The sequence below is a fragment of the Chaetodon auriga genome, chromosome 8 (assembly GCF_051107435.1).
Source record: "Chaetodon auriga isolate fChaAug3 chromosome 8, fChaAug3.hap1, whole genome shotgun sequence".
Taxonomy (NCBI): domain Eukaryota; kingdom Metazoa; phylum Chordata; class Actinopteri; order Chaetodontiformes; family Chaetodontidae; genus Chaetodon; species Chaetodon auriga.
The window spans coordinates 8,788,136-8,812,801 of NC_135081.1; the positions used below are offsets into that span (position 1 = coordinate 8,788,136).

Genomic DNA, 24,666 nt, shown 5'->3' on the forward strand with positions numbered 1-24,666 from the left:
TTACAGTTTCATACTGCATAATGCTTTGAAAAACAGTATGCAGTATGAACTACTACAAAGTGTATAATCTGAAATGAAAATGCCACATAAAATAAAAGTGTTAGTGGGAAAAAGCACATTTAAACAGAGTTTTAAACTGCAGCCATTTCGAAATTGAATTTCTCTAATGGAATAAAAATGAACTCCAGAAAAATACATTAGCTTTAATAATTTATTAAATGATTTCACAATTTATTGGTTCATTGATATAGTTTATTTATCCATGTGCTTATTTATTGCATGATGTCTTGTTCATGTATGTTATATTAAATACTTTGGGGTTCTGTAGAGAAGATATGAAATAGATTTTAATCAAAAATACTGAATTTTCTTATGAAATCATTGTGTCACAGGTGAGGGAGGCTTGAACAGGCTGCCGGGCTGCTCTTTGCTGTGCAGTGAATGGAATCATAACGTTGGGGAGATGCTGCTTTTAGCGGTCAGGGAAAAACACTGGGTCCAAATTAGCATAAACAGAAACACAAAAGAAAAAGGGGAGAGGAACGAAACAGAAAATAGTGTTGTCAACACGACCCCCCGGTGAGGAATTTCAATTTCATATATCTAATTATCCCTGTCAGATGGAAAGAAGTGACAAAAAGCTGTCTTTGTTCTCGCTCTTTATCTCCCGCATCTCTCTCAATTAATTTCAGCATACGAATATGACTAATTGTCTCTGTGCAGCTCTGCAGCCACATAAATAATAATTTCGGTCCATGTTGGGGGGGGTGGTGGGATGTTCATGCATCAATTTATGATATTTGAACACAATGGATTGTGCATAATTCAGGTGATCACGTTAGCAGACCGATGCCACCTCTCTGTAGGCATCACCCTCTGCCCCTCAGTCTTGTGCCCACATAATACCTCTATGCTTCCCCGCTTTTGTAAGCGAGAGCGTCATGTCTCTCATTTCTGTCATTGCAATTGTTTCTTTGTTTAGAGTGATGATATTAGCATCATAATCAGGCAGAAAGAACGAGGCAGCAGTGATGACTGATTTATGCATGGTTTGTGCGGAGAGACCAACAAAACCAGTCACCATCTACTGTGCATTTTAATCAGATATGCGCATGTTTATTATTTCAGGCATTCATGTGCTAACTAACTTGAAAAATCAGATTTCCCCAAATACACTACTTGAGTAGTAACACTTCAATGGATTGGTTGTTAGCTTTTAATAAAAGGCTCTTTTATAACATTGAACAATCAGGTACTGGTGGAAAGTAACCAAGTACATTTACTCAAGTACTGTACTTAAGTACAATTTTGAGGTACTTGTACTTGAGTATTTCCATTTTATGCTACTTATACTTCTGCTCCACCATATCTCACAGGGAGATATTGAACTTCCCACACTCCTACAATTCATTGATTACACTGTTAATTTTAATGTAATATGTAGATAAATGTAAAGTTTTATTAAGTTAATAAAACTTGACTGATCCCTGGGGGGGATATTTACAAGCTGCCCAGCTGATAAAGTATGTAAAGTAGTTCAAATGTGCTCCATCTTTATCAGCTTCAGCATTAAAGTGATGAAAATATGAATGTGCCAATAATCATTCTCCACTAATATTATTGTGAATCTGGCCATGCTGTATATTGAGTACTTTAGCTTTTGGTAGTTTTTTATTTTGATCCTTGTACTTTTGTATTTTTACTTCAGTGAAAAATCTAATGCAGGTCTAATGCAGTAGCACAATATTTCTACAATGCAAGATCTGAGTACTTTCTCCATCTCTGTAACCGAGGAGTTACAAAGGAAAGGCCATAAGTAAGTTTTTAAGCAGTCCCTGAATCACTGGAGGACTTATTGATAATGGTGAGTTACCAGTAAACAGACGGGGAGATACTATTGTAATCAATCATTAGACAGTAATTAGTTCATAAATATCTGTGAATCAACACGCTGACCACTTTCTTCTTGAGTACACTCACATTAACTATGAATCAGCCACTGAGTGACACCAGAGTAGAAGTGACTCATTAGTTACTCATTACTTAATCAGTAGTTACTTCTTGTGCACCCTCAAGTAAAGTGGCTCAGTACACCGAGTACTTCAGTTGTCCCTCATGTTTTCATATTTACTGACGATATTCAGGAACTGCTTATTATTAATACATATCAATAACCAGGTCATTCCTGATCGGTTCCTCTCTCGTTCTTTAGTTACCACTCACAGTTTTGTGTATTGCAAGTTGTTACGGCTCTTTATACCGCTTGAATCTAAATGGCAGTAGCAAAGAAACACTCAAACTAGTCTTAATCAAAACTGAGTGTTTTTACCCTTCTTACAAATTGCTTTGCCATAAGAGTATTGCACTCTGGTTTACATTTAACTCACATCACAAGGTTTGTGACTCTGACAATGATTGTATAATTAATTGGTGTCCTATTCACTCCTAGAGACCTTGTCTTTTCCTGCGTCTCAAAAAAGAAAAGGAGGAAGGCCAAAAATATGCACTCTAGCTGAAAAGATGTTTTATCACTTATTGACACTGGCATAGAAAGCCCTTGAAGGATAGTGCTAAAGTGATGACATTTTTTGATTCAATCAAATCCTTCTAAAAAAAAAAAAAAAAAAAAAACAATCAGAAAAAAAAACCTAAACATTAACGAGACAAACATTCAAAACTTGTCTAAACGAAGCAACAGAGGAGTCGTGGCACTCCGACCATAAAACATACTCACTCATTCACTCACTTGGGGGTGGGGGTGTGAGACTGGGGGCCATGGGGGGGGCTGGTATTGTTACATTTCACTGGACACATTCCTTCTCGGTGGACTCATGACCACTTGCCATGTCATTTTATATCAACCTCTCTCACTGTTTCTCTCTGTCCATCTCTGTTGATGACATCAGTGTGATACATTATTAAATCTATCTATCTATCTCTCTATCTATCTATCTATCTGTCTACACACAAAGACGGGCTAATAGGCCTGTGCTCCTGGTTTATCGTCTTGTTTAAAAATGTTTTAACTTACCTCAAAAACATCACATGGTGCTCCAAGTCTAACTTAAAATGATCTGAGCTCCACACTCAAATGCATTTGATTACATTTTTGATAAGATAAGATAAGTTAGGGGTGAATGACGTTGGCACTGCTGTCACTGCTGTCTCCAATGTCCATGAACATGTTGTCCAACCCTAAATAAATGAATGTCAATATGGGCTGATTCTACAGATTGTTTATATTGGAATGGATTCAGTGAGGTTTCTTTCTTTCTTCTTTCTTTTTTAAACCCATTGTCACACTATTTTAAAATTCTTGTTTATACAATATCTGTCCATGGCAACTGCAGTGTGGTTAAGCTCATGGGAAGATTGTGGCTAAACTTAATAAAAAGGTGGTCATTAATTGCAGGTCTGTGACAGGACACAAACTCCTACAACCTCAGAAGCGTGCTTTCCACCATAAAGGCCATACTATGCCACTGAACACTGCCACTGAGTGTGATTCATGAGGTGCAATCATCCAATATGAGTGTGATTTGTTGGGATACAGTGCTGGATTATTAGCCTAGATGCCAATTAAGGTGCTAACACAATTGAATTGCCTAACATCTCTGGTTATATATTGCACCACAAAGAATATTTGGCTTCAAAGAATACAAGAAGAATGCAGAACAACCACGTAGCACACATACACTGTTAGCTTTGTCTCTTTCCATTCTGAATTGACTAAATGGTCAAAAGGAAACTTGTCAATGACAACTTGGTCGCTGCAGTTATAAATGTTGTTTGAAGTACCTGCAGCTTTTTTTTTTTGTTGTTGTTGTTGTTTGTTTTTTAATCACAATTCAGTCTAATGACGGACTGAAAAGTGGTGCTTTAGCTCCTCCCACTGGGGTTGAAACCAATAAGATTACTTCTACCTCCAGCGTATCTCTTCCCATGAGAAACATTTGTGGAACTTACATCCAGTATGCAAAAGCACTGCTGTGTAGAGGTTATTACTGACGCCTTCTGCAGAGGAGACGGCATTCAGTTGCTCTTGGTGAAACAAACCATCATATCAACAAAATGCAACTGGTCACAGAGTCCAGTTGTGTCATTTTGTCACAAAACTTTCCATACATACATGCATTCATTTGCATTTTTCCATCAACAGTCAAGTGTCTGCAAAAAAGACGATAACAAAAAGGAGAAAAAATTGATTTGCATTCGGTGTATAAATAGTTCCAGGACAAGGGCTGTTAAGTTTGAAATTAACATGTAAACAGTTGGAAAGTCTGCCCTGCTACCCCCCGCCCCCTTCTCCTTAACCCCCACCCCTGGTTCCCTTTTAGCGCCTTGATAAATATACATAAAGCCTCACACAAAGACCGCCTTGTTCCTTTAAATGGGCTACTTTTTAATGGAGACATATATTTCCAGGATTATATCAGCATTCAGTTGCAAATTTTGAGTTTTAATACTCCAGTTGGGGCAGTCTATGAATAAGAGTATCATTTGAATTCAGAGAACACCTGGTGCTGAGGGCTGGGCTGTGAGGGGGCTTCGAGCTGACCTGGTGTCAGTGCCAAGGCTTCACTTGTTCCCAGCATTCCCATTCAGAGTCTCACTGCCTCAGCCTTCACTCTGATACTGTAGACTGCGCTGCACATGTGATTTCATGTTCCTCTCTCTCAACGTGAACAAGACAGCTACATTTGGAGTTCTGAGTCAGACAAGTGCAACATGTATAACATCAATATCATGAAAAAAGTTTTATTCAAACTTTTTTGTATACACATGCACATATTTTTATAAAAACTGTATTCCAGGTTGCAGCGAGGAATAGCTTTTATTTTGACAGTGTTTCAGAAGTGGTGCGTGCTGTCACATCAGCGTCTGTTCAGCATTGCAGTTTTGCTGCATCACTTTTAACCAGATCGGGTTAAAGTAAAGATAAGAGCTCACAATTCACTACTGTACCAAGAAAAACAATCTGACTACAGAGGCTTTTTTTTCACATTACTTACTAGGCTGCATGAGAAAAGACAGGGGTCGGGGGAGGGAATGAGTAGTACTATTTGGAGGAGGAGAGAGGAAGGGGTACAGGGTCTATTCGTATGCACCCCACATCCACTCAACACACAATCAGGCCTGTATTGCATTTTGCAAATTTATACCCAGGATGTTGGTTTAGAGTGTTTCCCTGAAAAAAAAAAAGAGAAGGAGGTTTTTTCTTTTTTCTTTTTTTTTTCAAGTAAGTGTCTGCTTTCATGAGCAAGAGTGATTGAGGCACACAAACAAACCTTTGTTTCCTAGCTCACAGATGCAAGGCCCGAGCTCTGATTTACGCCCCACTCCGAGACACATTTGCACTTTTGTAATACTTTGAGACTCAGACTGTATGAAAAAAAAAGGGTACTATGATGAAAAAAGGGCCAAAAAAAACCCAAAAAAAAACCAGGTTGGATAAAATATTTATCTAATTGAAAGACGAGTGTCTTTTGTGGTTACAGCTACAAAAATGGTCAACATTTCTGGATATATAAAAAATACATAAAAAAGTTCCACCATACTGAGTGATATACATTCTACACTATACATCCACAAGCCTTTCAAACCAGCCTCTTCTCTTCCTCAAAATATTTGCACAGCCTCATGTTTGCAGTGGCTGGAGAGCTGTACTGATGGCAAGCCAATCTATAGCCAGACACAAACAGTCAAAGTCAAAGGCAAGAAACACTGAAGCTAAGAGACACTGAGCTGCCTTTGATCTGGAGTACATAAGAGGGTCTTTTTCATGGTATGCAGGTAGCAGGTAATGTTCACTTCTCGGTCTCATTCTGTGTCAGTGACGCTATACATCAACACAATCGAAAGAGTTTCTTTATGTCAGTAGACTGGCGCAGTATCACAATGGCGCAGTGCCAGTGTGTCAGGCTGACAGCAGGGCAGCACTTTCCATGATACTGGAGTATTCTGATGAGGAAGCAACTGATGACAAGGGTTGTTGTTTTGTGCCGAGTTGGAGCATGGCAGAGGACATGAACTTGACCATAAGACAGTTGACCACTATGGGAGAAAAGTGCACCATAACTGTTATTTCTGTTCTATGAATGCAACTTTTCACACAAAACGCACGCAAGGCTGCTTTCCCGTACTGGATTTGCATTGAAGAAAGTTCCACATTTCGATGAACGGATGATCGGTTTGTAATATGTGCACTCCATCAGGTCAATGTGTTATATCTGCTGAGCGGAGAGCACAGTCAAGTCGACAGGCTGCTGACAACTTGTTTACGTCAGTCCCAATTAATAATTAGTTTAATGATTTGAGCGCTTGACATGTGCCCCGGACAAATGCAGGCAGGAAAATGCACACACAGTGCTGTTTGCATAAATCTGCCATTTCAGCTCGGGTTGAGGGGGAACAGAGGGAGAGAGGTGGGGGAATTATAGGACTCAGATGTGTGTGATTGGCGGTTCCCTTGGCTCTCAGGGTTAGAGAGTTCAGAGAAAAGCCGATTATTGCTCTCCCTCAGGTCAAGCCTTCATAAATAAACAAGGGGAGAGCCTGAGGCACCGTGTTTTAGTATGATTAGCATATCATACAGCCTATCGACAAGGCACTTATCATATTACAGCAGGGCCGTCCTCTGAGCACACGGAGGTTACATGTACAGGGCTGCTGAGCATACATCTCTGTTCATTAGAAGGGTCCTCGGGGGAGAGAATAAATCATATCAGCACGTGGTTATGGCAGCGAAGGCGTTTGACTCCTTTAATAAGCCAGAGAGAAGCTGACAGTTGGCTTTACACTGAGGAACAGGACAGAAGGCGAGTGTAAATGATGGGGAGGATTGATAGCGGGAGAGGAGTATACTAACAGGTAGAGCTGTAGTACTTGAGGCTAATATCTGGACCCCCTCCTGTGTAGGTGGACTCGGACTTGCCTTGGCCTCAGACACTTTTAGATCCTAATGGATCCAATGTCCTCCTGGTCCAATTTGATTTGTGTTATCCTCAGCATTGCAAATGATTCTTTACAGACAATGTCCTATGATTTTATCAGGATTAAGGCCGTGGTTGGTGTTTGGTTAAACTGGTGGAGGTAGGGTCAGGGTTAAGCGTTGAACTGAAATACAAAGCAGATATGTTCTGAATTGTCCATTTTGACTTTGAACGAGGCTCAGTTTCTTTGGTTTTGGCCTCAACTTTTAGTTTCCCTCTTGGACCTGGACTTGCCAATCGTGGTCTTGGCTACCTGCAAGGATGATCCAATGAACAGCGAAATGGAATAAAATAAGAGGAGAGGATGATAGAGTTTGGTACAGCGAACAGACAAAATAATGTTTCTTTGGATGATGAAATTAGCCCAGAAGGAATTATGACTGTGTCTTAAAACTGCATCCATGATGGAGTGGAAGTCGCCCTGACTCTCAGACACGCTGCTCAGATTTCAATTTCGCCAAGTCTTTTCTCCTCAGCTACACAAGCTCAACTCACAGACCAGGGGCCACAATTAGCAGCTAGCCACTCTGACCAGGGAAAAAGAGCAAATGACATCCGCACCTAAGCCCTCCTAAGCCTGGGGAGCCAGAGTACCGAGCTGCCTCTGTGCTCTTCTCCCTCCAGTCAAGCATGGCATCTTTAGGTGGTCACACACTGGTGAGGGATGGTATATTTTAACTGTTATTAGCGCTGTTTAGCCTCCCTGCAGGAGATAGGAGTGGCGGGGATGACCAGCTAGGTGGATATACAGTAGGCTATAAGAGGTTACAATGCAAGAAGTGGAATATTGGATGGCTGTTCTTCATGTCTTAGCTTCATGGTGGTGGCACAAAGCTGGGATCAGTCTTGATGCCATGTCACTTGGATAATCACATCCACCACTGGCATGGATCTTATGCCACAGAGGGACAGCAGACAGCATCAGGAGCTTTTCAAACTTATTGTTTAAAAATGACTTGAAGAAAATGTCTTAAATTTGTGTAGTTTTTTTGTAAAGTAATTCAATGGTAAGGGCTGAATGGGGATATTTCTGTCTGTATACAGTATGGAGTACACATTTTCTCAAACCGTCCCGCTAAATGGTCTATGCACCTTTCTGTGTGTGTGTGTGTCTGTGTGTGAATTCGCATGTGTGTTTCTAAGTGATGCCATCCCCGTGCGCCCACCCCTCAAATCCACCCCCCCCCCCACCCCCCCACCCATGCAAATTAGAACTTCACACACGTCGCGGCAAGCTGCCGGGTGCTCTGTGATTTCACACGACCAATTAAGGCCCTCTTGGCAGTTGTGTGAACAGTTTCATTAGAGGAGATAATATTGCAAAGTGAAATGATAAGCAATCATTATGATTAATTCCCAGACATTACATTGCTCGTTAATGAGGTGTAAATGATCTCATTATTTTTTGAAAGAGTACAGATTAGATTAAAGTGGAGTGGACAGCGCTCCTCGGTGTTCAGACAAGTTAGTGTTAATTAGGCCCAATCTCCAGGAGCAAATGAGCCGCAACCCTTTGGTAAACAATTAGGCTTCCATAGCCCTGGGCTAGATGGACAAGGATAGGCAACTGAAAGGATAGATCGCTGGAGAGATGATGTTAAGGGGGTGTTCAGATCTGAATCCAACTCATCGTTCGACAGCCACGCAAAATTACACAAATCATTTTTCTTCTTTTGCTGAACAGTGGAGCTAGGCAAATATTTGAGGTTGATTTGGGGCTTCTATTAAATCTCAGGCAGTTCGTGTTGTTTACTCCTGAAATGATGTAGTTTCTGTCCTGACAACAGCTACATAATATTTACCATAATACCGAGAATACGACTTGAAATCTAATTGTTCTTCCTTTTTTCTTTTAGCTAATTTTACGACACAACAACAGAAAAGCTTAAAAGGCTAACTATAAAGCTGAACAGTGAGGCTGATATCAGTGAGATACAATTAGCTGCAACCATGCTGGTTTACATGCTGCATCATTTCCTGTGACTCTCTGGTGCATAGGTAGGAAATCTGACTTGTGCGGCAGACTTCACCACTAACAATAAAAGTTAATACAGAGAAAGGTAATGACAGACTGTAAACACTTTGAATGGCTGTTGCTGAAATAATAATGACAACAAGAGGTCTAATTCCTTGAAACTCTTACATCTTTAAAGGATTTTAATCCAGCTGGCTTCAGGTGAGTTTTAGTGTCAGTCAGAAGTCAGAAGCATTAACATAGCAGCCTTGTTATGAAATTACACATTGCTGCAGAACAGCCGTGGACACTGTACATTAATAGCACACATCCATCAACCATCCACACAATTCATGCACAGTGCAATGCCGGCTAACAGGAGGATCATGTCAGGCTGCTACACCGATTCAAGAAGTGATTTCCTGCCTCCAGTCTCTCATTCTCAGCTAAGAAGGCCTTGCAGCTGCTTTCAAGGTAAGAAAACTCACACCCTTCAGGTGCTTTAAATTACTTTTTGAAAACAAAAGTGAAAAAAGAGGGAATATTTTGAGCCGTTTTATCTTCATTTCAAGAAAACCGAGTTCAGCCTATTGATGTCAAATTGTCATTCATTGCGTTTCTTTATTGATGCAAACAACAATTTTGTATTTAAAAAAAAAAAAAGTTTTTTGTGTAATGCACAATTTAGCGAAACAAAAAGGACAAAAAGACTTTTATTTTGCCACTTTTGTTTTTGACTTGAGTAATGAAATTCATTCATTGAACAAGACCCAATTTATTATTCTGCTCTATTGAAATAATTATGCTTCATTGTGGGAGTATAATGTCGGTAAACATGAAGACAAAATTGATTTAAAGGTTAGAGCTGTGGTAAAAGTGAAGTCTGAAGACAATGAAGACAAAAACAACGTTTTTTTTGCTTTATTAATTAAAATCATTTCGAGCAGGAGCCCTTTGATGTCACGAAGGTGAGAACAGTGTCCCTGTATCTCATCTAAAGGCAGACTGGAGCGGCCACAGTGGGAAATGTCTGCTTCTGACAACATTGATTTTACCATCCTCTCCCTTTGTCTGAAAAGATATGCTTAGATTATGACAAGAAAAGCAATGCTGTAATCCCTCTGCCATAGGAGTTATGTTTTAGAGACATCAGGCCCTTATCGGTGATTGATAACGCTTAACTCAAAAACATATAGAAGCATTAGGAACGTCAATATTTTGCCGGCGACTGAAGGTGACCCCTGGTTCCTGTGTTTGCAGTGTGTGCGTGGAGGGCTTTGATGGTAAATTTGTAAGGGTGGTTATGTGGGGAGGCTATTATGGATTTGCTATCTTGGCCTGAAGTGTTTGCGGCTGATTATGTGATTAAATCAATAATAATTTCTGTTTGGGCTCCTTTGCTCCTCTGCTTCATCTTCTTTTTCCTGTGTAGTTGAGTGGAACGGTGGGTGGGGACTGGTGTACACAAATACAAATGCAGACACACACTCACACACACACACACACACACGTATACTACACGCGGCAGAACAACTGTGCAGCAGATGGCATTAAGGGCACAATCCAGGGTCCAGAAAGTTTGCATGAAGGAATTCATCAATAGAGAACACATATGAAATGGAAAAAAGGCTAAAAATCTGTACGTTTCAACAGTTTTAAAACACTTTTGTTAAATAAAGGAATGGCATCAACTCATCTTTAACATAACCGGACCAATCAGCAGCAGGTATTTTCCAGAAAACAACACACTTACCTAACTTTTACCTGAGATTTTCCACCCTCCTCAGTGATGCAGAGCTCAAAAGAAAAAGAAAAAGAAAACTAAAGAAGATGCCCGGCACCTCAGCTGTTCCTTCCTCTATACCTCAGACCCTGGTTTGTTGCCGACTTGTGCCAGCCACTCCTTAGCAACCGCAATCGCTCCCCTCTCTGGTTCTGCCAGGTTTGTTGTTATGTCTAGACTGCAGGAAATGCAACATTACATTTGTTTACAACCAACAGGAACTAGAACCAGAAGCTGTTACGTGATTAAAGAGTGCTACCCAGAGAGAATGTGTGTGTGGCTCAAGCCCCTGGGTTTGGCAACGATCGACTCGATATAGGCGAACCAAAATGGAGAAAGAGAGCAGAACTGCTGTCCGCATCGCTTAGATGAACAGATTACATTCAGCACCGTATTCTCAGATTCCAGATACTGAAAGTAAGTTAGAAAGAGCCAAGTTTGGGTCTTTGTGTCTGTTTTGTATGCACTGTAGTTTTTACGTTGGTGTTTGTTTGAGCATGTGACTATGTAGAATATGCATTTAGTGTGTCTGTGGCTGCGTGTGTTTGATTGTGTGTGGCTGAGTTAACTCACAATCCCTCAGCACCCTCTTAAATCTATACCCAATAAAAATCAGCGCCGTCTCGAAAAACAAAACCCAGGGAAACATCTGTAAAACATCGATTTTGCAGATTGCAAACCAACTGCATGGCTAATGAGAAAAGAAATCATTTTTGATTAATTAACCTAAAAATTGGAGAATCTAAGCTGCCACCAGGGAGATGACAAGTGCTGCGGGCCCGATCGCATGGGAGGAGGACATACTGTAGAGCTGCTTCAGGCTCCAGCTCGCTTGGGGAGGGAAGAAGGAGAGGCTTTTGGAGCGCTGGTATTTGAGGTATGGCACCCATTACTGAGCCAATATCACCAAGAGTCTTTGTGGTGATCACATGTTGGAATAAAGTATTTTCCGCTCAAGAATTGTGCCCATTTATTCACGAGGGGGAAAATGTTGGTTAGCTGTCAACATACTGTAGGTGGAATTTATGGCTTTTACAGTACCATGTCAGTTTCATTTGTGTGTTTTAAAGAGTTGGTTCACCCAAATTACACACACACACCTACACGCACACACACAGTTTGCCACTTACCTCTGGCATAGAGCTGTGCAGACTGTTTTGGTTTTATTTGACGAGGTTATTTTTGCACCACCCCAAATACAATGGAGGTGAATGGAATTCTTTGTGGTCCTCAAGTATTGGAAAAATCTGTAATAAAATAGCAAATATTATCCAACACACTGTCAACAGTTTTCATTGTTTGTGTTACTTTGTTCCTCTTGAACGTTTCCAACGTTGTAATGTTGGAAACGTTCAATGCTGTAAACACCATAAACAGAATTCCATTCACCTTCACTGTATTGGCACAAACTAAGATAATTAAGTAAGGTCGACTCGCAATCCATCTTCAACTCTGCCATGTGTCTGTGGGTTGAACAAGTCGACCAGAAAGTAAAAGTGATTATTTGTGTAAATTTTAGAGGGCCAAAGAGGATGTATTAGTGATTGACAGCATTGCACAAAAACAATGTTTTCTTGTACTGGTGATTGTCTCACATGTCCTTAAATTTATTGCATGAGCCCTTAAGTACCGCTGTGCTAGAGATGTGTGAGAAAATAGGTTCTTTTTTTTTTTTTTTTTTTTACTTTGCGTGAACTGACCTTTTAATATGGTTATTGTGTTTTCTGAATATCAGATTAATGTCAGATTAGAGTTAAAAAAAAAAAGCATGAATGTCTTACTTCCACACACCAACACTCCCATGAACTGATCAATCATACGATCAACTCTTGAAACAACTTTTATATTACAGTGTAATATCAGCATTGCACTGAATACACTTTCATTCTCACATGCAGTTCTTAACAAATTGTATATTGAACATGTACTCTCAATATATGCACGTTTACTCACTTCTGTATATACAGTAAGCTATTATCTATACAGTACTTCTTCTTTACACTGCCATGCACTCTTCTACTGCAGTACTGTACTATACAGTACATGGTAGTAATCTTACTTGTATATACATAGGTTGTATATTATAGATATGTTATATGATATCTTATTGAGCGGTGTGTCTGCATCTGTATTATAAAAGCCACTGAAAACTCAAATGCCTTCCACATTATTATCATTCTTTCCCATCCTGGCTGTACTCGGCCAACACACTTGATTCTGATTAGGAAATTACATAAAAAATAATATCACACTCTGATCCTGCAGCTTGTTTTCCTCAAGTCATCATCACCATCGTAGGCCTGGATGTAAAGCAGCAGATGCTTTTACTTACTAGAAATATCCTGTTTTTAGTCTGAGCAAGTATTGACAGTATTAATCTTAAGTTTAATAGTTTCCTTGTGTCTAAAAAACTTGCTAATTTGATGTCATTTATTTATTTGAACATTTATTATGATGGGACATTGTGACTATTTTTCTACATGTACTCCACAGAGAGAACAGCTAAACAGCTAAACACATTTGACCTCTCAAGCTTGTATCTCAAGACTGCAAATGGCCAGCTGGGACTTATGGGAATTATCAATAAGTATGGAGCTTGTTTTTAACCAATCAAATTACATAGCTGCAGCCATTCATTGTATACACACACACACACACACACACACACACACACACACACACACACACACACACAAACAAACAAAGGCAAACACAAATGCATGGATTTTGAACAAAAACAATCACTTATACTGAAGAGCTCTATTCTGCTCTCTCTCTCAAACACACACACACACACACACACTCACACACACACACACACCAGACTAGAGGGAGGGTATGGACAGCCAAGTTGAGCTGCACTCACAACACAGCTGGTTCTCCAAGGTCAATAAGAAACGTGGAGTGTTTATTTGTTCATGTGTTTTATTTGCTTTCTAATACAGCCGAGGCTCTGATTTGACAGATCTTCTTGAAAAGAATCATAGCGCTTTAATGTCTAAAGAGCGTGGGAAATTTCCACTCACCAAATATGCTTTTCTCCCTCCCCTTCTTCTTTTTAATTCTATTAGATTTTTAGAATTCATTACATCCTGACTATTTTGCCCCGGTGTCTTAATTTTCCCCCTTTTCCCCCCTCATGAAGCCCCTGGTCTCCCTCAGCTCACTAGGGTGATGCAGTAACAACCTCCTACCCTCTGATGGCTAGACAGTAGGCCATTGTAAAGCTGAATTGCCATGGATTTATGGCCATAGTCCTGGGTTCCCAGAATGCAATGTCACTCTGCCACACCATCATCAATCTGCTGTCTCTGACCAAAGACGAAGAGGGAAAAAATCACCACTGGAAAGTATCTCAACACCAAGAGTGATACTTCTTTATGCATGATGTCATTTTTATCAGCTGCCTGTCTGTCATAGGTAAAATGTGTGCGCACAAAGAGCCCCATTTACTCAAGGCAGTCTGGGTGCAGCCACATCAGACATCATCTACTAGTTCCAGATTGCACAATTAACAAGGGGCTGGTTGAGTGCCAAATGTGGCCATTGTAGCAAATTAATACACCTTTTGATGCCAAAGCTTTTCCAAGACATTTAATCTTCATTAAGCTATAAAACCTGCAGTCCTGTAGCCGCTTTTCACACGTTAATATCGGTCTGTGGACCCTCCGTCCAAAGCTGTGTTCAACTTGTTTGATAACAGGATAAACAAGTATACAATGCATTATTTTGTTTTTCCATTTTTTCATGAAGAATGAAAAGAAAATGGAAATCCATGCGCTTTTCCCTTTTTCGTCTTCAAAATGCCAGTTGGAATAGATTTTAAACCAAAACCAGAAAACAACTTGTTTTACACTTTCATTGTTATGTCCATATTATCTGCCCCTGCACATTTCCACAAAAACATTGTCATTGATTATGCTAACTATAGCATATATAGATAAGATAGATAGATTGGCAGCCACCAATACATCTTTCTATGTATTTAATGTTTTTGTAGAGATGCAGCCAGATAATACAAACAGAACAAGAAAGGTGAAAAAGAAGTTGTCTGATTTTGGTTTAACTTCTATTTCAACTTTTTTTTTCTTCACACAAAAATAGAAAAATAAAATAATACATTATATACTTGTTAATCCCAATTTCAGACTAGTTGAGCACAGTTTTGGATGGAATGTAAAAGGACCAATATCCACGCATGTCACAGGATAAACCCTGGAAATGAAAAAAAATATATAGATAATGTACAACAATTCAAACGCTCACAATTAATTGGTATAAATTTCTGATCCTCTGCTGCATATTAAAGCCTTCTTTAGGCTGCTAACTTTACTATTTTCCCCTAAAACACATATTCCACAACAGAAGCAGCCTGCTGACAGAGGCTGCTGAGCTCTGAACTGTTACCTCTCTGAGTCATTTCCCATGAACTACTCACACACACACACAGATATTGAGCATCATAAATCAGCTTCATAAAGGACGTCTGAGCAATTCTGTGTCTTTTTTGGGAGAGAAAAAAAAAGAGAAAGAAACCTAAATCCTCATGATTAATGTGCTCTCAAACTCTCCCATAGCCATGGTAACCAGGGCAGTTTGCCATGCCATTTAGAGGATCCGAGCCCCGGCATTTTCCAAGTCTCTCTCTGATGCTTCTCCTTAGTTTAAAACACATAAAGTTTTACAGTCCGCACTCATTTTAAGCAAAAAATATTCTGCTTAAGCCAAAAAACGTTGCATATCATGATAACATAATAAACAGCAAACATCTTTACAACGATTCCACTCTTCATGTCCATTAACGACTCTGCAGACCACACTCATCTCTGTCCTTTGATACTCTTCAGAAACTTTTGGAAAATGTTGTAGAGCATAGTCCAAATAAAAGGCCTTATGAGAGAAGGACATCAGTGTGTGATTTGATGTTGGTAATTCCTCATAATGATCACACACAGAAACAAACGGGGCTGAAACAAACGTCTTCACGTGGCATTCCTGAGCTGAGGTTTTAGGGGGAAAAATATAAAAGTGGAAAGACTAAGAGGCTTTTCACCGCTGGAAAATACTATTGTAAGACACGGGAGGGTCAAGTGTTGACATGCAGAGGGGCAGAATTTCCCTGCTTTTTTCCTTCATTTTTCCTATAAAGCTCAATAATGTTTCATCTTTTCTCAGAAAACTTATATTGAATTTTAAGGCAATTAGCAAAGAACAAATTTGAGAAAAATACCATTAAAAAAAAAGACCATATTAGATCATGTATACTGGGAATATTCTTGCTTAAAAATATCTTAATGGCTTAAAAGTATGCTTAAAAACATAAAAGCATAAATCAATCAATTGAATACCTCAAGATGAATTCAGAAAATGAAGAGCAGTACTATTTTCCTTTGGTGCACCTAATAAAACTGAATATTTATGCTCAACAGATGCCTGCTTTCAGGTAAAACGAAGGTAATACACATGCAATAAAGTAGGGCATACTTTTTTTTTTTAGATGTACATAAAACAGAATGGAGAGGGAGATTACATTGTAGAGGCAGAAGTAAATGAGAAGTATGGACATAAAAAAATAGAGAGAAACTCACCCACTGTGACAGAGCTGCGATTATAAGTTTGCTGTTGACGCCTCCGATCCGTCAGCTACCTGATGTGTGCCTTCTTTAATTTACTATGTCAATAACGCTGCTGTGGAAAGCCAGACAGCATGATAGATGGAGACGTTTTTGCATGGACATCCCTCCGAAGTGCCAATTCTTGAAAGTAGAACAGAGAACAGAAAATAAAGTTAATAAAAAGTACCTTTTCTGAATCACCTTATGTGTCTTTGCTGCTACATGTAGCAACTGCTTTTTCACTCTTTTGGGAGCTGGTGTTCACTTTGAGCCTTTTCCATTTATGAGCCATCAACATTCTCCTCAAGTAATTAGTCTCCACAGTCACGGGTGGATGTAAATGCTGTTTGTTTTCTGCTATACCGACATAATTCTGTAGTTTGGGCAAAGCACAGTCAAATTGAAGATCAATCTTAAAACTTAAGCATTAAAGTGCTAAATCTACAAGTTTCCTTACTAATAATAAATTAGGCAGGAAGGCTACGAAGTAAAAGCATACATTCATTAGTGAGAAAATGTTCTTTCAGCCTAGACTTACCGAAAATCACGAGTCAAATTTAGTAGATGCAAAAAAAATGTCACAATTAAAGTGAAATTTGCCACGACAGAAAGGAGTTTCAGAAGTTTGAATTAGCTCTATTACAGCAAAGGGCTGTTTTCTTCGACAAAAGGACTTGACAGGAGGCCACAAAGTTCAATTAAAGGAAGAGTGGAGAGGTGAGCATTGATTTAAAAGACAGTATTTCAAACTGCACCCCAGAGTGCAGGGCAGGACTCTCACACTGATGACACTAATTCTTCAGGGAAATTCATGCTAGTTGGTGTCTAGACATTTTATTACTTGTCCAAAGCACCAAAAGAAAGGCTACCTCCCCAGTTAAAAAACTCAGCTGCTTATTTAGAGGCACACGAGTCTGAGCAAATTGACATCTTTCAATCACATCTGGCTTTTTTCTGGATTGGGTGAGTTTGGCTTACCAGCTAATTGGTAATCAGAGGCATCCGTGAACACCTTTTTGATAAAACTGCCACAGTTTGGTTAGCTTTAGGCAACAAAACTACTCAGTTACGTTTAGGAAAAAAAATCACAATTTGGGTTAAAATAACTACGTTACTTAAGTTTTACTTTGTAAGTTAAGTACGTAAGACATAAGTACATTGCGTAACTTAAAATTAGTCAACACTGACTTTTCGTTCGACACGAGTCATAAACAGCTGTCTTCTTGGTGACAGTCTACTCGGACTAGTCTCTGAACAAATCTTTATTCTTTTTTCTACTTCTGCGGACTTCCTCCTTAGCTTCTGTCATAATTATTGTGGCCACCAGAGGTCGCCGTCCTGCGATAAATGTAAACATGAGTCAAATAAAATGCTTGCACAGATGACCTAGACGGTAGTTTTTCGGAGGAGGACGGTCTGGAAATTCCGTAAAAACCGGTGATTTTTCATCCACAGCTGTTCTGAGATTATTAGTCGTTGAGCATATCAAGATGAACAGTCGAAGGCACAAACTCTGCAGTCAGGAAGATTCGCAGAGGACGAGGAAACGAAAGATGACGTAACTAAAAAAGTGTCAGTCAAGCCTCAAACAGCGGAAAACAATATGGAGGATATGATGACATATGGCGTTGGTGTTACGCTCTCCTCATCGCTGCAGTTAGGTTCCCCCTTCACTGGAACTTTGAGTGACACATATACATCATGATTTATACACAATATTTAAGATATTTGGACTTTTTTCAGATTTTTTTTTCTTTTTTCCTTTTTTTTCTTGTTTCACCATTTCCACTCCAAAAGTGAAAGTGCATATAAAAACAGGTGGATGGAAACACACTTACAGCTTGGATTTTCTAAACGTGTTTGAGACTACTTGACCAATCATCTACCGCAGTGGCTTCCTGCCACACTGGCTTGTACAACCTTTTGTGTCTCCTTTGGAGCCCCTATCACAGGGAGCACGACTTGTGACCGCTTCACTCTGAGTGTGACATTTTAGAAAAGGAAAGACAAACTATTTCAAAAGAAAGTGGAAAGATTCCAGAAAAACTGGCAGAACATTTGTGTGGAGAAAATTTGGACTTTGCTTGTTTCCCATCCCAGTAATTTTCTAATGACCTCTTAGTCACATTTTATGAACCGCTGATTTACTGGATGTGAAAGGAAGCTTTTTCAGACACACTGCAGTACAGACGACGTTACGTCCAGACTGAGGCCTGTGCATTTTTCAACATATTTCAGACAAATTCCTGTTGTTGCTTCACAAACATAAAACAAAACACTTGTAAGGGAGTAGAAGATCACCACCCCACACCCCCAGAATTTCACTTGAGACAGGGACACTGCACCTCACTAAACGCCTTTGCTATCATTTAATTTGAATATAGTACAAAGACTTAAAACAGATACACACACTCTGTCTCTCCCTCAGACACACATACACACACAAACACTCAAGTTGATTAGCAGGGCTCCTGTGAGTGCGTGTCACATTTTAGTGGAAAATTACAGCTCTTTCAACAATTCCTCAGTCGGAATCCCATTCTAAAGTGGATTTTATCTGCAAATCACAATTATTTTGTTCATGCTCTGTTTTAATGGGCACACCCGCTGGGCTGAAGAAGACACTTCTCTATTCATAAATGTATTACTGCTGGGGAATCATTAACTTATTGTTAGCGGCGCGACTGATGGCTTATTGACATGACAACATCCAACCAACACTTTTGTCTTTAAGCCGTACATCCATATCAGTGAAACAATGTCATCTACCCCATTTTCACCAATCCCCTTGTGTGTTTGAGCTTAGTGGAAGGCTTTTCAGTGACCGGGTAAGAAAAAAAAACAGTACCCAGTGAGAGATAAGTGTAGGCTGGGTTTCTGGAAAGTCTGAAGAGGTTTTCTTTATGATGAGGAATAAGAAAAACAAAAGCACCAGATGCCACAGTAAATGGGACACAAGGGTGTGAGATGATGTTGGACAGAAATCACTGTTTGCTGAGAACGACACACTACTGTTTGAGTCAACTCAAGAGAACGGCGATAAAAGGCCAAACGGTGGCAAAATAGAGCTGAGACGATAAATTCGGATGTGTGAATTATCTGAGAAGCGAAGCTCCATCTGATATTTATGGCAGGAGATGCAGGAGAGTCATAGTCAGACAGTTTGCACAGATGGTGGCCATCCTTGGTCAACATTCAAATAAAAACGGAATGAGCGTCTCCCTCTGTGTCCAGCTCCTTTCTCTGTGAATGCAGACACAGATAAAAGGAGGGGGTGTTAAAGTGTTTAAGTAGGCAGAAGTCGTAAAGGAGAAAAAAGCAGAATCGCTTTTCACTGCTTGTGCAATCCTTTCTGCCTTGTTGAACTTTATTAAATTCTGTCGTTCTCTCCTTCCCGTCTGGCTCTCTTTGTCAGCTTCTTCTCATGCGTAACTCTGTTTTTTTTTTTACAGAGGTGTTGCGGAGGGCATTCAGTCTGAAAGAATGTGTTGGTGATAATCATCCCACGGTGTACCAATAAGAATCCCACTGAGATGAATCACTGTCAAAAATCTGGGGTGAGTGGGGTAACTGAAACTGACCGCTTCTTGTTCAGAAAATGAGTTAGTGTGGCTTTCTATAAAGTAAAATGTGCTGAGGGCTGCCTTCACACTCCAGTTTCAGGGCAGTTTGTGAAATAATCACAAAATTTCATCTATTAGACTCATGCACATGGACAAGTTCCATTTTTTCGTGACAGCCATCTTCATCTTATCCTCAACCTAACCAAGTAGTTTTGGTGCCTAAGCCTAATCAAAGTGTGACTGTCATCTGAAATGTTTCTCGGCGAGCTTTATTTTGAAAGTCTAACTGGATGTCACATATTTATTACTGCTAACTTGACCGCAAAATGAGAACAACGGACAAGCAGACATCAAAAATCCAATTGAAATATATTAGCTTAAAAGTGTCACAAAAACATTTTTTTAATTTTTTGTCCATGTACACAAATTCTATCAAGTTCGTGACTAAGTCTGTAACTGGGTCTGTATGCTTGACTATGAATATCAAATTTTTAGGAGTGATTGTTCTCAGTGTATCTGACATCAATATAAATTCACAACACTGTTGACAAGGCACAAAGGCAGGAGGATATTTTCTCCTGTCTCAGGTATATAGGACGAAGCTGTGACTGAACTGAGACTTGATCAAAAATAATAAGAAACTTAATGTGACTTCTTCCATGTTCCACATACACACAGCACAAGTCCAGAGACAAGACAACCTCAGATAGACTGTGAACATAACGTCAGTATACTAATGTGAAAGCGAACTAAAGATAGGTAGAAAAATATATCTGGGCATTTTCTGCTTGTAGGAGCAAATGCGACAACAAAATGTCAAGAAGGTCACAATCTGGTAACGAAACATGTACAATTCTACCAACATAAGGAAACATTTTTAAAGACCGTGTCTGCCAAGTCGCCAAGTGTTCATGCCTGAAGTAGTTGCAAAATGTTCACTGACAACACATTTTGTTTATTTACCCTAAACTTTCAGCATCTACACTGTGGTATCAGTTCATAGCAACTTAATTAAGACTTCTTGTGCTTATGTTCTGAGGCACTGAGAGCACTTGGCTACAGTTAGGGAGAAATCATTTGGTTAAATATGAAAAAAGTCACTTGAGATATCACATCGTATCAACATCGTATCTTTTGCTTTTAGCTTTAGCTTTTGTTGCCTAAACTGAAGAACAGAATAGATTAAATTGCCTGACTATTTCACAAACTGCCATGATACTGGGTTGCACAGTGGTAAAACCCTGCACCAGCATCCCCCCCGACACTGTACATCACAAACCATGTGACCGACAAACATGAAGCACTTCTCACTGGAAAAAAAAAAAAAAAAAAAATCCCAGCAGCAATTACATTTCAGTCTCAACATATTTGACAAAACAAACTTTTTTTTAGGCAAATCTTAAGCATTTTGATATTATGGACCCAAAACAGACACATATTACAACACGAATCACAGAGACGTTAAGAGAGAGAGGAATTATTTGTAGTCAATTAAATCACGTCATTAAACAATTCTTCGTGTTGCCTTCGAGGTGTCTTGACTGCACTTTGAGGAGTTCAGATGTCTGTGTAAATTGCAGCTGTTCTGCCTCTTTTTTCTTTTTTTCTTTCTTTCTAAGAGACAAGTTTGGTCTCGAAGTATGTCTGTAGTCTGGCCATTCATTACAGCAGCTATGAAAGCCGGGCTAATGGATATGAAAGCCCAATCAATTGTCCAGGAAAGGGAGATTAGGGAGGGATGAGTCACCATATTCCTCCCTCTTGACAACCATGTCATGCCTTACAGCCTCTCCAGAGACGTGGCTGATTGATGCCTATCTTTCATCAGTCCAGCTTTAATCTGACATTCCACGTGTTTTATAATCATATCAGCATCAGAAAATCTATATCGCGTCAGCCCATCTATCCCTGTTCCCCACCTGTGGAGCAGAATATACTTTTACTTATATAAAAAGAAAAAAAAAACTGACAAAGCTGACAGTCGCGAGAGTCACGTCTTTATCTATTGATCACATTCTAACAGAAAGAAATAAATAAAAAAACAATTGAGGGGAGATGAAGACAAAGCGTAAGAAAAGGCTGCTCCGTAAAACAAACAGTGATTGTGAAGTGACATTCTGGGAAGAAGTGGCAGGCTCTCTCCTGGTGCCGGCCAAACAAACAAACAGAGGAGCGAGACAAAGTGCAATCACTGACCTTTGTTCAAAGAAGCCATCTAATCTGTTTCCACTTTACTTAATTAGAAAAAGCAGAGGGATTTTTAATGTGCACAGTGTTAATGGGAAACAGCTCACAGGTGCTAATTAAAAAGAAAAAAAAAAAAAAAACCCTGATCTCTTTGGTAACTTTGAGTCCATTAATCTATATATTCATCCATCACAAACTTGGCAAACTTATCTCTGATCATGTGTACACTGTTTTTAAAGCCGAAGAACAGCCCAAATAAGAAAAAAAAATATCACATTTGCTAAAGTATTCATGAATAAATGAATGTTTATTCACCAAATGTATACACGCTTATGCACCATGAAATATACAGCGTCTGGCCTTTGTCAAACCTGAGAGCTCTGTAATTTAAAGCCCCCACTGAAGGCTGTACAGCGATTAACCACTGCTTTACAGGTTCGACAGAGGTACCATGTGTGCCCTTGAGGTGGCAAATACATTCATTTCCTCTTTGACTTAGACTGCTACAAGGAGCTGCCAAAACAGTGTTTGATGTCATGTAATCCAGGAAGTGTCTGATGGAAGGCAGGAGGTGGCCAACATGAATATCAACTAAAAATCAAGCAAATGCCACAAAGTTTTATACTAAAAATGATAATAACAACAATGTTGATGTGTGATATGAATTCTAAAACTACTTTGTAAACAGTTCCAGGTGAAAGTTTGGCTGGAAAAGTTTCAATGTGTATGTGCACATGCACACACACACACACACACACACACACACACACACACACACACACACACACACACACACACACATGTATCATTTGAAGGATGTCTGTATAGTACTCAATGTAAAGTATTACCCTGTACTGAGAACATCCCTGTTGATGAATGACTAAAATGACTACCCACAAATCTGTGCTCTCCCCAATCACTTCTACAGATTTAGAGATTAAAAACACATTGTTAACAGTTTTAAATTGTCCTTGGAAAGATGTTTAGATGTCACTTTTACAGTTACCTAAAGGCATCATAACAGTAACATAAATACAGTAGTGTAGCATAACTTGGCATATTTACCAGTACCTTTACTTATATTGTACTCTCATACTCAACTTACTTACTTAAATTTCGTGTTTTCGGGTCAAATATTGCACTTTTTGCACCACTTTATATTTATCTGGCATTGATCTGTAACTAGTTATTTTGCAGACTAAGATTTAAATAACTTAGAGTACCTACAATCATCTTATGTGTTTAAATAGTTAGAAAGAGCTCTGCCTTGAGAGGCAACAGGATTGAAATTCTGCTTACACATTAACACAACAGTAATAATAATCCAATATCATCAGTCCATTGATCTAACAATGACAGGGGTCATCTTGCATGATGAGTACTTTAACTTTTGATACTTCAAGTGCATTTTGAAGATACAACTTCTGTGTGTACTTAAAAACCAAGAGATTTCAATCATTTTACTATGAAGGAATGGATTCTACACGAGAGCATTAGTTTCAGCCAAAGACTTCTGTTATTTTAATTGATCAGTTTCTCCCTTATTTCTTCCCTCTGTGGTGTTCACGCTGTTGGAAAAAGGTGAAAAATGTCATGTACTTCTGTAAACTACATTTAGATCATAGTCTGTGTGTGACTTGTTTGATTGCTGTCAATCAAACCTGGTCAAACTACTTCCACACCATGTTTTTGAGGCTTAAACTCTTAATAATCCTGAATATTTAATGTTGTGGAGAAAAATGGAAGATCTGACACCAAGTTTTCAGATTGCAAGTTCTGATTGTACTTGTAATGGAGTATTTTTACATAGCATAGCATTGTTGCTTTTACTCATCTAAAGCATCTGAGTACATCTTTCACCACAATATATCTTAACATGTTGTTGTTCATGTTCAATGTTCAATGTTCAGTCCAAGAAGATAGTCAGAAACAATAACGCTGAGATCTTTGCTTCCTGTGTGATATAGGACCCAGTAGCTGATGAGCTCGAGCTCATGCAATGCACCCGTAACCACATTAAAGCCCCTCTCGTATGGGCAGTGTGTGGTCTGCCTCTCAGGGACGGCAGGGGATGCAGGAAACAAATTAGCTTTCTTGACCTTGGCCCAAGTTTCCCTTCCACCCTTCACCCCTCCTCCTCCCTGGCCTTCATCTGGCCACTTCAAGGGTCAGCTGGATGACAACACGCCTCTGTTGTCCTCCACAGTGGGGATATATTCAGATGAGAAGCTCATATAGTCCTGACGTGCATCGTGGGAAATGAGGTTTATGAGTTCAGCTTATATATGAGGTCAACTGGAACTGGATGTGGTCAAAATGATTACCAGTCGAACAAATGTCAGGTTTATGATGCGGAGCAAGAAGAGCAATTTGTAAGTTGGAAATACAGGAAGGGTTAAAAAAAAAAGAGGTTTGACTTTTTTTCTCTTTTTTTTTTGAGTTTCTGCAGTTTAAGCAAAATGAAACAAGCTCAAACAAGGGTTAATATGAGGCTAGAGATGAAGACGGATAAATTTCAGCATGGGATTAAACATTAAAATCACTGTTGGAAGGAACATTTCCTGACAACATG

The 24,666-nt window shown here is 39.4% G+C and overlaps 1 long non-coding RNA gene across 2 annotated transcripts in view; it reads right to left on the reverse strand.

The window, feature by feature from the left end:
* Positions 1-24,666, reverse strand: part of LOC143324828 (uncharacterized) — a 51,302-nt gene that overhangs the window by 14,082 nt on the left and 12,554 nt on the right. Inside the window, exons 3-4 of one of the 2 annotated variants that reach the window (XR_013077487.1) lie at positions 16,318-16,485; positions 10,700-10,907 (exon numbers count right to left, since the gene is read on the reverse strand). This is a non-coding gene — a long non-coding RNA (uncharacterized LOC143324828). The remainder of the gene's footprint in view (positions 1-10,699; positions 10,908-16,317; positions 16,486-24,666) is intronic. The other variant, XR_013077486.1, reaches the window with a different exon arrangement.